This window comes from Pristiophorus japonicus, unplaced genomic scaffold (assembly GCF_044704955.1).
Source record: "Pristiophorus japonicus isolate sPriJap1 unplaced genomic scaffold, sPriJap1.hap1 HAP1_SCAFFOLD_557, whole genome shotgun sequence".
NCBI classification, from domain to species: Eukaryota; Metazoa; Chordata; class Chondrichthyes; family Pristiophoridae; genus Pristiophorus; species Pristiophorus japonicus.
Window position 1 is genome coordinate 196,170 of NW_027254464.1, and position 13,214 is coordinate 209,383.

The 13,214-nt window shown below is 46.4% G+C and overlaps 2 protein-coding genes across 7 annotated transcripts in view; one reads left to right on the top strand and one right to left on the bottom strand.

The window, feature by feature from the left end:
• Positions 1–13,214, top strand: part of LOC139254510 (zinc finger protein 664-like) — a 77,885-nt gene that overhangs the window by 63,654 nt on the left and 1,017 nt on the right. The window lies entirely within an intron of this gene.
• The window catches only part of LOC139254506 (zinc finger protein 436-like), a 38,371-nt gene that overhangs the window by 21,012 nt on the left and 4,145 nt on the right, over positions 1–13,214 (bottom strand). For all 6 annotated transcript variants that reach the window (XR_011592021.1, XM_070873725.1, XM_070873726.1 and 3 more), the window contains exon 2: positions 12,462–12,625. The gene's annotated coding sequence lies outside the window, so the exon portion shown is untranslated. The remainder of the gene's footprint in view (positions 1–12,461; positions 12,626–13,214) is intronic.

Sequence of the window (13,214 nt, forward strand, 5' to 3'; positions counted from 1 at the left end):
ACAAGCACTGCATCTCTAAGATCTCCCAACATGCTCTCCTCCCTCCAGATCAGATGAGGTTGTGTATTCACGCCAGCAGTGCCTCTCTGCCATACTTCAGTGCCTCAGCAGAGATTCCATCCACTTCCGTAGCCTTGTTGTTTTTTAGCTGTCTTATGGCTTTTTCTACTTCGTGTTGGGGTCTCACTGAGGTGGTGGCGGGTAGCATGCTGCAGAATGGAGTCGAGAACACTCGAGTCAAAGGCAGAGTCTCGGTTGAGGAGATCTTTGAAGTGCTCCTTCCAGCGGGCCCTGACTGCCTCGGTGTCCTTGATGAGTGTTTCCCCATTCTTGGCCAGAAGCGCGATGGGGCCTTGGGTGTTTGGACCGTAGGTGGCCTTGACTGCGATGAAGAATCCTCGTATATCATGGCTGTCGGCCAGCTGCTGTATCTCCTGTGCCTTCTCTATGCACCACCTGTTCTTTAGGTACCGGGTTTTTTGTTGGACCTTAGCCTTTAGCCGTCTGTAATGTTGCTCCCGAGTTGGGTTGCTGTTTAAGGCTCAGAAATGCCCTGCGCTTGCAATTGATGAGCTCTTGAATCTCCTGATCATTCTCATCAAACCAGTCCTGGTATTTCCTGGTTGAGTGACCGAGCATCTCGTTGCAGGCACTGGTTATGGAGGCCTGGAGGACAGACCAAGCATAGAAACATAGAAAATAGGTGCAGGAGTAGGCCATTCGGCCCTTTGAGCCTGCACCGCCATTCAATGAGTTCATGGCTGAACATGCAACTTCAGTACCCCATTCCTGCTTTCTCGCCATACCCCTTGATCCCCCGAGTAGTAAGGACTACATCTAACTCCTTTTTGAATATATTTAGTAAATTGGCCTCAATAACTTTCTGTGGCAGAGAATTCCACAGGTTCACCACTCTCTGGGTGAAGAAGTTTCTCCTCATCTCGGTCCTAAATGGCATGCCCCTTAACCTTAGACTGTGACCCCTGGTTCTGGACTTCCCCAACATTGGGAACATTCTTCCTGCATCTAACCTGTCTAAACCCGTCAGAATTTTAAACGTTTCTATGAGATCCCCTCTCATTCTTCTGAACTCCAGTGAATCCAAGCCCAGTTGATCCAGTCTTTCTTGAGATGTCAGTCCCGCCATCCTGGGAATCAGTCTGGTGAACCTTCGCTGCACTCTCTCAACAGCAAGAATGTCCTTCCTCAAGTTAGGAGACCGAAACTGTACACAATACTCCAGGTGTGGCCTCACCAAGGCCCTGTACAACTGTAGTTACACCTCCCTGCCCCTGTACTCAAATCCCCTCACTATGAAGGCCAACATGCCATTTGCTTTCTTAACCGCCTGCTGTACCTGCATGCCAACCTTCAATGACTGATGTACCATGATACCCAGGTCTCAGTGCACCTCCCCTTTTCCTAATCTGTCACCATTCAGATAATAGCACTGTGGGAATTCTGCGTCTCGGGGTCCTCAAGGCACGCCAGGTTAGCTGTGAGGTGCTGACTGTAAAGGGCTCTCTTAGTTGGGTCCTTAAGTGCCCTGGCAGTGACTTTTTTTGTGACACTGCTTCTGTTGCGACCATCGCTTTGGGGCTACGTTGATGTCAATGATGGATCGGATTAGGCGGTGGTCCGTTCAGCAGTCGTCAACTCCTGTCATGGCCCGGGTGATGTGCACATCCTTGCGATCGCGGGCTTGGACGATGATATAGTCAAGCAGGTGCCAGTATTTGGAGCGAGGATGTTGCCACGATGCCTTGTATTTGTCCCTCTGTCGGAACAAGGTGTTGTTGATGAGGAGTTCGTGTTCTAGACATTGTCAGGAGTAGGGTACCGCTGGAGTGGTCTTTCCCTGACCCTTCTCGGTCAATCATGCCTCCCCAGAGGGCTGTGTCCTTGCCGACCCTGGCGTTGAAGTTGCCAAGGAGGATCAGTTTGTCGCCCACAGGGATGCAGGTCAGGGATGTTTTGAGGTTGGAATAAAAACCCTCTTTGGTCTCATGGGTAGGAAGAGGGATGAGGTCCTGCAGGCAGAGTTTAGGGAGCTAGGAGAGAAATTAAAAAGCAGGACCTCAAAAAGGTAGTAATCTCTGGATTACTCCCGGTGCCACGAGCTAGTGAGTACAAATGGCTGGAGAGATGGTGCAGGCGGGAGGGCTTTAGCTTCCTGAGGCATTGGGACTGCTTCCGGGGGAGGCGGGACCTGTACAAGCCGGACGGGTTGCACCTCAACATAGCAAGGACCAATATCCTTGCTAGTGCTGTTGGGGAGGGTTTATCTAGCTTGGCAGGGGGATGGGAACCTGAAAAAGATTCAATAGGGAGGAGTAAAGCTGGAATTAGAAAGCAAAAATAAAGAAAGTGAAATTGAAGGAGAGGATACAAGCAGGAAAAAAAGGTAAAAAAAAACCTTAAAGGCACTGTGTCCAAATGCACGTAGCATTTGTAACAAAATAGATAAGTTGACGGCACAAATTGAGACAAATGGTTATGATCTGACAGCCATTAGAGAGATGTGGTTGCAAGGTGACCAGGACTGGGAATTAAATAATTCAGGGGTACTTGACAATCCGGAAGGACAGACAGAAAGGAAAAGGAGGTGGGGTAGCTCTATGGATAAAGGATGGAATCACTGCAATAGTAAGAAACGATATTGGCTCAAATGATAAGGGTGTTGAGACAGTTTGGGTGGAGATAAGGAATAATAAGGGGAAAAAGTCACTGGTGGGCATAGTCTATAGGCCCCCGAACAGTAACAACTCTGTTGGTCGCAGCATAAACCAGGAAATAGTGGGGGCTTGTAAAAAGAGAACAGTAATAATCATAGGTGATATTAACCTCCATATTGATTGGACAAATCAAATTGGTCAGGGCAGCCTTGAGGAGGAGTTCATGGAGTGCATAAGGGACAGGTTCCTTGAGCAGTATGTAACAGAACCAACCAGGAGGCAGGCTATCTTAGATCTGATCCTGTGTAATGAGACAGGATTAATAAACAATCTCCGAGTAAAGGATCCCCTCGGAATGAGTGATCATAACATGATTGAATTTCAAATTCAGATGGAGGGTGAGAAAGTTGGATCTCTAACCAGCATACTAAGCTTAAATAAAGGAGACTATGAAGATATGAGGGCAGAGTTGGGTAAAATGGACTGAGAAAATAGATTAATGTGTAGGACGGTTGATGAACTGTGGTGTACATTTAAGGAGATATTTCACAACTCTCAAGAAAAATACATTCCAGTGAGGAGGAAAGGGTGCAAGAGAAAAGATAGTCATCCGTGGCTAGCTAAAGAAATAAAGGACGGTATCCAACTAAAAACAAGGGCATACAAAGTGACCAAAACTAGTGGAAGGACAGAAGACTCGGAAGCTTTTAAAAGTCAGCAAAGAACGACTAAAAAAAATGAAGAAGAAAGGGAAGATAGACTATGAGAGTAAATTAGCACTAAATATAAAAACAGATAGCAAGAGTATCTATAGGTATATAAAAAGGAAAAGAGTGGCTAAAGTAAATGTTGGTCCCTTAGAGGACAAGACCGGGGAATTAATAATGGGAAACATGGAGATGGCAGAAACTCTGAACAAATATTTTGTATCAGTCTTTACGTTAGAGGACACCAACAATATTCCAACAGTGGATAGTCAAGGGGCTATGGGGGGGGGGGGGGGGGGGGAGAACTTAACACAATCACAATCACGAAGGAGGTGGTACTCAGTAAGATAATGGGACTGAAGGCAGATATATCCCCTTGACCTGATGGCGTGCATCCTAGGGTCTTAAGAGAAGTAGCGGCAGGGATTGTAGATGTATTGGTTGTAATTTACCAAAATTCCCTGGATTGTGGAGAGGTCCCAGCAGATTGGAAAACTGCAAATGTAACGTCCCTATTTAAAAAAGGAGGCAGACAAAAAACAGGAAACTATAGACCAGTTAGCCTAACATCTGTGGTTGGGAAAATGTTGCCCTTGTCCATTATTAAAGAAGCAGTAGCAGGACATTTGGATAAGCAAAATTCGATCAGGCAGAGTCAGCATGGATTTATGAAGGGGAAGTCATGTTTGATAAATTTGCTGGAGTTCTTTGAGGATGTAACGAACAGGGTGGATAAAGTGGAACCAGTGGATATGGTGTATTTGGACTTCCAGCAGGCATTTGACAACGTGCTACATAAAAGGTTACTGCACAAGATAAAAGTTCACGGAGTTGGGGGTAATATATTAGCATGGATAGAGGATTGGCTAACTAATAGAGAACAGAGAGTCGGAATAAATGGTTCATTCTCTGGTTGGCAACCAGTAACTAGTGGGCTGCCGCAGGAATCAGTGCTGGGTCCCCAACTATTTACAATCTCTATTAACGACTTGGAAGAAGGGACTGAGTGTAACGTAGCCAAGTTTGCTGACAATACAAAGATGGGTGGAAAAGCAATGTGTGAGCAGGACACAAAAAATCTGCAGAAGGACATAGACAGGCTCAGTGAGTGGGCAAAAATTTGGCAGTTGGAGTATAATGTTGGAAAGTGTGAGGTCATGCACTTTGGCAGAAAAAAATCAAAGAGCAAGTTATTATTTAAATGGAGAAAGGTTGCAAAGTGCCACAGTACAGCGGGACCTGGGGGTACTTGTGCATGAAACACAACAGGATAGTATGCAGATACAGCAAGTGATCAGGAAGGTGAATGGTATCTTGGCCTTTATTGCAAAGGGGTTGGAGTATAAAGCAGGGAAGTCTTGCTGCAGCTATACAAGGTTTTGGTGAGGCCACACCTGGAATACTGTGTGCAGTTTTGGTTTCCATATTTACGAAAGGATATAGTTGCTTTGGAGGCAGTTCAGAGAAGGTTCACTCGGTTGATTCCGGGGATGAGAGGGTTGACTTATGAGGAAAGGTTGAGTAGGTTGGGCCTCTACTCACTGGAGTTCAGAAGAATGAGAGGCGATCTTATCGAAATGTATAAGATTATGAGGGGGCTCAACAAGGTGGATGCAGAGAGGATGTTTCCACTGATGGGGGAGACGAGAACTAGAGGGCATGATCTTAGAATAAGGGGCCGCCCATTTAAAACAGAGATGAGGAGAAATTTCTTCTCTCACAGGGTTCTAAATCTGTGGAATTCTCTGCCTCAGAAAGCTGTAGAAGCTGGGACATTGAATAAATTTAAGATAGAAATAGACAGTTTCTTAAACGAAAAGGGATAAGGGGTTATGGGGAGCCGGCGGGGAAATGGAGCCGAGTCCATGATCTTATTGAATGGCGGAGCAGGATCGAGGGGCCGTATGGCCTACTCCTGTTCCTTATGCTCTTATGTACACTGTCGAATGAAACGTTCCCAGGGCAGGTGCAGCACGGATTAGATACAGAGTAAACCTCCGCCTACACTGTCCAATCAGAGACTCCCAGGGCAGGTATGGAACATAAGAAATAGGAGCAGGAGTAGACCATTTGGCCCTTCGAGCCTGCTCCGCCATTCAATAAAATCATGGCTGATTGGATCCAGGTCTCAACTCCACTTCACTGCCCACTCCCCATAATCTTTGACCCACTTATCGTTCAAAAATCTGTCTATCCCCACCTTAAATACATTCAATGACCCAGCTCCCACAGCTCTCTGAGGTAGAGAATTCCAAAGATTCACGTCCCTCAGATAAGAAATTTCTCCTCATTTCAGTTTTAAATGAGCGACCCCTTATTCTGAAACTATGCCCCCTTGTTCTAGATTCCCCCACGAGGGGAAACATCCTCTCTGTATCTACCCTGTCAAGCCCCCTCAGAATCTTATACGTTTCAATAAGATCACCTCTAAGTCTTCTAAACTCCAATGAGTACAGGCCCAATCTGCTCAACCATTCTCATTATGAAAACCCCTTCATCTCAGTTATCAACCTCGGGAGCTTTCTCTGAACTGCCTCCAGTGCAAGTATATCCTTCCTTAAATAAGGAGACCAAAACTGTATGCAGTACTCCAGGTGTGGTCTTACCAACGCCCTGTACAGTTGCAACAGGACTTCCCTATTTTTATACTCCATCCCCCTTGCAATAAAGGCCAACATTCCATTTGCCTTCCAGATTAATTGCAGTACCTGCATGCTAACTTTTTGTGTTTAATGTACAAGGACCCCCAGATCCCACTGTACCACCACATTTCGTAATCTCACAATTTAAATAATAATTTGCTTTATTATTTCTCCAACCAAAGTGGATAAGCTCACATTTTCGCACATTATACTCCATCTGCCAAAGTTTTGCCCACTCACTTAGCCTCTCTATATCCCTTTGTAGATTCTTTGCGTCCTCCTCACAACTTGCTCGGTTAGCACAGGCTCGGTACACAGTAATTCTCCAATTACATTATCCCATCAAACACTCCCAGGGCAGGTACAGTACAGGTCAGATACAGAGTAAAGCTTCTTCTGCACTGTCCCATCAGACACTCCCAGAACAGGTACAGCAAAATTGGATACAGAGTAAAGCTCCTTCTACAGTGTCCCATCTAAAATTCCCAGGGCAGGTATAGCACGGGTCAGATACAGAGTATAGTTCCTTCTACACTGCCCATCAAACACTCCCAGAACAGGTACAGCATGGGTCAGAAACAGAGTAAACCTCCCTCTACACTGTCCCATCAAAAGCTCCAAGGGCAGGTATAGAACACAAGAAATAGAAGCAGGAGTAGGCCATTTGGCCTCCCGAGGTTGCTCCGCCATTCAACAAGATCATGGTTGATTGGATCCAGGCCTCAACTCCACTTCCCCGCCCGTTCTCCATAATCCTTGACTCCCTTATCTTTCAAAAATCTGTCTATCCCCACTTTAAATACATTCAATGACCCAGCCCCCACAGCTCTGAGATAGAAAATTCCAAACATTTACGTCCCTCCTGGAGAAATTCCTCCTCATTTCCGTTTTAAATGAGCGACCCCTTATCCTGAAACTATGCCACCTAGTTCTCGATTCCCCCACGAAGGGAAACATGCTCTCTGCATTTATCCTGTCAAGCCCCCTCAAAATTGTATACGTTTCAATGAGATCACCTATAAGTCTTCTAAACTCGAAGGAGTATAGGCCCAACCTGCTCAACCTTTCATCTTGGTAATCAACCTCGTGTACCTTCTCTGAACTGCCTCCAGTGCAAGTATATCCTTCCTTAAATAAGCAGACCAAAACTGTACGTAGTACTCTAGGTGTGGTCTTACCAATGCTATATACAGTTGCAGCAGGACTTCCCTACTTTTATACTCCATCCCCCTTGCAATAAAGGCCAGCATTCCATTTGCCTTCCTAATTAATTGCAGTAACTGCATGCTAAATTTTTGTGTTTCATGTACAAGGACCCCCAGATCCATCTGTACACGACATTTTGTATTCTCTCCCCATTTAAATAATAATTTGCTTTTTTATTTCTCCGACCAAAGTGGATAAGTTCACATTTTCCCACACTATACTCCATCTGCCAAAGTTTTGCCCACTCACTTAGCCTATCTATATCCCTTTGTAGATTATTGGCGTCCTCTTCACAACTTGCGAGGTTAGCACAGGTTTGGCACACAATAAATCTCCGTCTACATTATCCCATCAAACACTCCCAGGGCAGGTACAGTATGGGTTAGATTCAGAGAAAAGCTCCCACCACACTGTCCCATCAAATACTCCCAAGGCAGTTACAGTATGGGTTAGATAGAGAGAAAAGCTTCCTCTAAACCGTCCCGTCAAACTCTGCCAGATCAGGTACACCATGGGTGAGATACAGCGCAAAGCTTCCTTTACATTATCCCGTCAAAAACTCCCAGGGCAGGTACAGCACAGGGTTAGATACAGAGTAAAACTCTCTCTATACTATCCCATCAAACAGTCCCGGGACATGTACAACATAGGTTAGATACAGAGTAAAGCTCCCTCTACACTGTCCCATCAAACACTCCCAGGGCAGGTACGGTACTGGTTAGATACAGAGTAAAGCTCCCTCTACACTGACCCAACAAACACTCCCAGGGCAGGTACGGCACGGGTTAGATACAGAGTAAAGCTCCGTATGCACTGTCCCATCAAACACTCTCCCAGGGGCAGGTAAAGCACAGGTTAGATACAGAGTAAAGCTGCCTCTACACTGTCTCATCAAACACTCCCAGGGCAGGTACAGCATGGGTTAGATACAGAGTAAAGCTTCTTCTGGAGTATTGTGTACAGTTTTGGTCTCCTAACCTGAGGAAGGACATTCTTGCTATTGAGGGAGTGCAGCGAAGGTTCACCAGACTGATTCCCGGGATGGCGGGACTGACCTATCAAGAAAGACTGGATCAACTGGGCTTGTATTCACTGGAGTTCAGAAGAATGAGAGGGGACCTCATAGAAACGTTTAAAATTCTGACGGGGTTAGACAGGTTAGATGCAGGAAGAATGTTCCCAATGTTGGGGAAGTCCAGAACCAGGGGACACAGTCTAAGGATAAGGGGTAAGCCATTTAGGACCGAGATGAGGAGGAACTTCTTCACCCAGAGAATGGTGAACCTGTGGAATTCTCTACCACAGAAGTTGTTGAGGCCAATTCACTAAATATATTCAAAAAGGAGTTAGATGAAGTCCTTACTACTAGGGGGATCAAGGGGTATGGCGAGAAAGCAGGAATGGGGTACTGAAGTTGCATGTTCAGCCATGAACTCATTGAATGGCGGTGCAGGCTAGAAGGGCCGAATGGCCTACTCCTGCACCTATTTTCGATGTTTCTATGTTTCTACACTGTCCCATCAAACACTCCCAGGCCAGGTACAGCATGGGTTAGATATAGGGTAACTCTCCTTTACTACAACAGTGACTACAATCCAAAAGTACTTTATTGGCTGTAAAGCGCTTTGAGGGGTCCTTTGGTCGTGAAAGGCGCCAAATAAATCCAAGTCTTTCTCCCTCTTCACTGTCCCATCAGACACTGCCAGCCCATAATGAGCAGGGCTCAGGGAGGTTGGTTGCTAGGCACTGCAGTGTTATCATAAAGCAGGGCCATTCAGCCCAGTGGGCCCTCTCCATGTCCTTTTAAAGGTGGAGAGCTGGGACATCCTGTCTCAACACACATACCCCTGTTCATACTGATAATCCCCGGGGAAGGCCCAAGGCCTAGAGTGTGGAACACAACCAAGGGGGAAAGAGGAGGAGTGCTGGTGCAGTGTGGGAGATGAGGGAGGAGTCTGCTCATTCCCAGGGGCAAATCAGACAAAGTGCTTTGAGTGGTGGGTCCAGCAGTGAAACTGAAAACAAACCAAAGGGAATAAATAAAGATCCAATCCAAGGGAACAAGCAACGGTCATTGGGCAGACATCACAACCGGCCCAGAATTATTCAGTGGGCGAGCATCGATTGTTTATTGTGGGAAGTTCCACACTTCAACCATCCATTGAGTGAAGAAGTGTTTCCTAACATCTCTGATTTTAAGGTTATGTCCCCTCGTCCTCGACACCCCAAGCAGCAGAATAAATTTCTCTCTATCTACCCTCGCAATTGCTTTCAAATTCATACTAAATTCCCACAGACTAGGTGGTGTATGGGTTAGATACAGAGTAAAGTTCCCTCTACCCTGCCGCAGGGCACACTTCGGTGTCCGTCCCGACCGCACTGCTGGCAGCTTATCAATTAAAATTCAGCAGCAGTACGATCTGCCACTGCACTGAAAACTTTCCACCCGCAGCTCCTGATCAGTTTCAGGTTAAAGCTCCTTCTAAACTGTCCCATCATGCACTCCCAGGGCAGGGACAGCACGAATTAGGTACACAGTAAATCTGTGTCAGAGGAAACTGTACCCCAGAGAGAGTCAGTGCCATAGAAACTGTACCGCAGTGAGTATCAGTGCCAGAGGAAACTGTACCGCAGTGAGAGTCAGTGCCAGAGGAAACTGCGCCCCAGTGACAGTCAGTGCCAGAGGAAACTGTATCCCAGTGAGAGTCAGTGCTACAGGAAACTGTATCCCAGTGAGAGTCAGTGCCAGAGGAAACTGTATTCCAGTGAGAGTCAGTGCCAGAGGAAACTGTATCCCAATGAGAATCAGTGCCAGAGGAAACATGCAGCAGAGCCTGGTCGCCAGTCATCTTGGATCCCCTTGCCATTGGACCAAGACCTTGCTCTGTCAAGTCCGTGTGGTAGCGAATGTGCAAGGGCCACTTCACATTAAAATAATTCACACTATCAGCAATACATAACAATCCTCTTCCTCTGCAGTTATCAATCTATTGCAATTCCCTATGCCTGTAGTTTCGTTATATTACGATTCAAAATATCTTCAGTTATCAGCAACAAATGGCATCTATATCACGCCTTAAACGTAGTAAAATGTCCCAAGGCACTTCACAGGACTGTTAGCAAACAAACTTTGACACCCAGTCACAGAAGGAAATATTAGCACAGGTGACTGAAAGCTTGTTCAAAAGGGTAGGTATTAAGGAGCATTTTAAAGGTGGAGAGGTTTAGGGAAGAATTCCAGAGCTTATGGCCTCAGCAGCTGAAGGTACAGCCATCAATATTGCTGAAAATTGGGGCTGCTCAAGAGGCCAGAATTGGAGGAATGTAAAGATCTGAGGGTTGTCGCGTTGGAGGAGGTTACAGCAATAGGGAGGGGCAAGGTCCTGGATGGATTTCAAAACAAGGATGAGAATTTTGTAAGCGAGGCACTGATGGACCAGGAACCAATGTAGTTTAGCGAGCACAGGGGTGATGGGTGAACGGAAATTGGTACAAGTTGGGATGAGAGGGCTGAGGACAGATTGAGTAGAATAGGCCTATATTCTCCGGAGTTTAGAAGAACGGAAGGTGATATCATTGAAACATATAAAATTCTGAGAGGAATTGACAAGGGCTGGATAGTCTAGAGTTAGGGGTCCTAGTATTAGGATAAGAGATCTGTCATTTAAAACTATGTGGAGGAGCTATTTCTTCACTCAGAGAGTTGTGAATCTTCAAAATTCTCTATCGAATAGAGATCTTACTGAATGGCGGAGTAGATGGGAGGGGCCGTATGGCCAACTCCTGCTGCTACTTCTTGTGTTCTTGAGTAAGGATACGGGCAGGAGTGTTGAAGAAACATAGAAATTTACAGCGCAGAAGGAGGCCATTTCAGACCATTGTGTCCGCGCCGGCCGACAAAGAGCCGCACGGCCCTCGGTCAGCAGCCCTGAAGGTTACATATAAACCTATAAACAATGAACAGTGGCGGAAAGGTAAATAGCACCCAGTCCAACCAGTCCGCCTCAAACAACTGCATCACCCCTTGCACCGAAACATTCTACACTCCACCCCAACCAGAACCATGTGATGTCCTGAGAGAGGCAAAAAACAGGTAAAAACCCAGGCCAATTTAGGGAAAGAAAATGTGGGAACATTTTTCTCCTACCCATCCAGGCGATCGAAACTAGTCCAGATCACCCTGGCCGTATTCGATTCCCTGCAGCACTTACCATTATATCTGCGCCGGCCAACAAGAGGGGATCTCGTCTAATCCCAATTACCAGCTCGAGGTCCGTACTGTGCAGGTTACGGCACTTTAAGTGCCCATCTAACCATCTCTTAAAAGTAGTGAGGGTTTCTGTATCCACTACTCTTCCAGGCAGTGAGTTCCAGATCCCCAAAACCCTCTGCGTAAAGAAGCCCCCCCTCAAATCCCCTCTAAACCTTCCACCAACCACCTTAAAACTATGCCCCCTAAGTTTAAGCTTATGTTTACGGAGAGTGCGAGGTGTGAGGCCGATCAGAGGCATGGATGAGGGTTTGAGCAGATGAGCTGAGGAAGGGCAGAGACCGGCGATGTTATGGAGGTGGAAGTAAGCATACTTGGTGATTGAGGGAATATGGGTTCGGAAGCACATCTCGGGGTCAAGTACGACGCCAATCAATAAATTGCAACTCTCCATATCTGTGTTTCAGTATATTAGAATACTACAAAACTCTCGTGATTAATGCTTCAATATTAGTAATCAATATAAAGTAGTTATCAATATATTTTCTTATAATTCTAAATGTCCATGAATGAATAATTGATTCTGTGGGTGATTGGCCGTGCTGGTCTTTCAGATGGGTCTGTGCACCGTGATCAGTGAATTGACGATGTGCTTCCGGTTCAATCTTTCCATTGGCTTTCTCACCAGATGGGAAATATTTGAACATTGAGATCTGATGGTGTCGGTGAGAGTTCAGCCGCACCTAATGTACAGAGACCGGTCCATCTACTGGGCTGTGCCTCAAACTGGAGTCACCTCTTAGATCAAAGCCCTTTACTCGAAAACACACACAAGATTCACTGTGACTGTGTTTAGAGACAGAAACTGATCTCGCTTCACATCCCATTGCACGGCCTCATGCTGGATAATTGTACTCGGTGGTTAGTCTCTCCCGGTCTCATTTCCTGTCTTACCTTGTAACCTGTGTGTACACTGTCTACAGGACCGGTGTGTATCTGAGTAAATGGCACTTTCTCTTACCTTTCTCCCCAGTCGATCTATTGAAGCCCTTTCAATCGGAAGGGGCTCCCTGGTTGGTGCTCTCACAATCCTGTGCTGGTTCACCTGCTGTTGTTCCTCAGTCCACAATCCCTGTTTCCTTCCAGCTGTGGAACTTTCTCAATCACTCCGCTATTCACCGGGATCTAATTATCACAGGACAGAAAATTAGAAGATAAATGTTGTGAAGTGGAATGTAATGTAAAGTGTTTTTCCATCGTTTCAGAATAGTATATATCCAGTATTTCTGTTTGATTTTATCCTTTTCCTCAGATCTCTCCTGCCCGTCTGGACTTACAGAAATTCACCAGAAATCTCCTCGGGTTACACACTGTCTGATCTCACTAGGCCACGGGTTACACACTGTCTGATCTCACTGGGCCCCCGGGTTACACACTGTCTGATCTCACTGGGCCCCCGGGTTACACACTGTCTGATCTCACTGGACCCCCGGGTTACACACTGTCTAATCTCACTGGGTCCCCGGGTTACACACTGTCTGATCTCACTGGACCCCCGGGTTACACACTGTCTGATCTCACTGGGCCCCCGGGTTACACACTGTCTGATCTCACTGGGCCCCCAGGTTACACACTGTCTGATCTCACTGGGCCCCCGGGTTACACACTGTCTGATCTCACTGGGCCCCCGGGTTACACACTGTCTGATCTCACTGGGCCCCCGGGTTACACGCTGTCTGATCTCACAGAGCCCCGGGGATGGGGACGAGGAGCC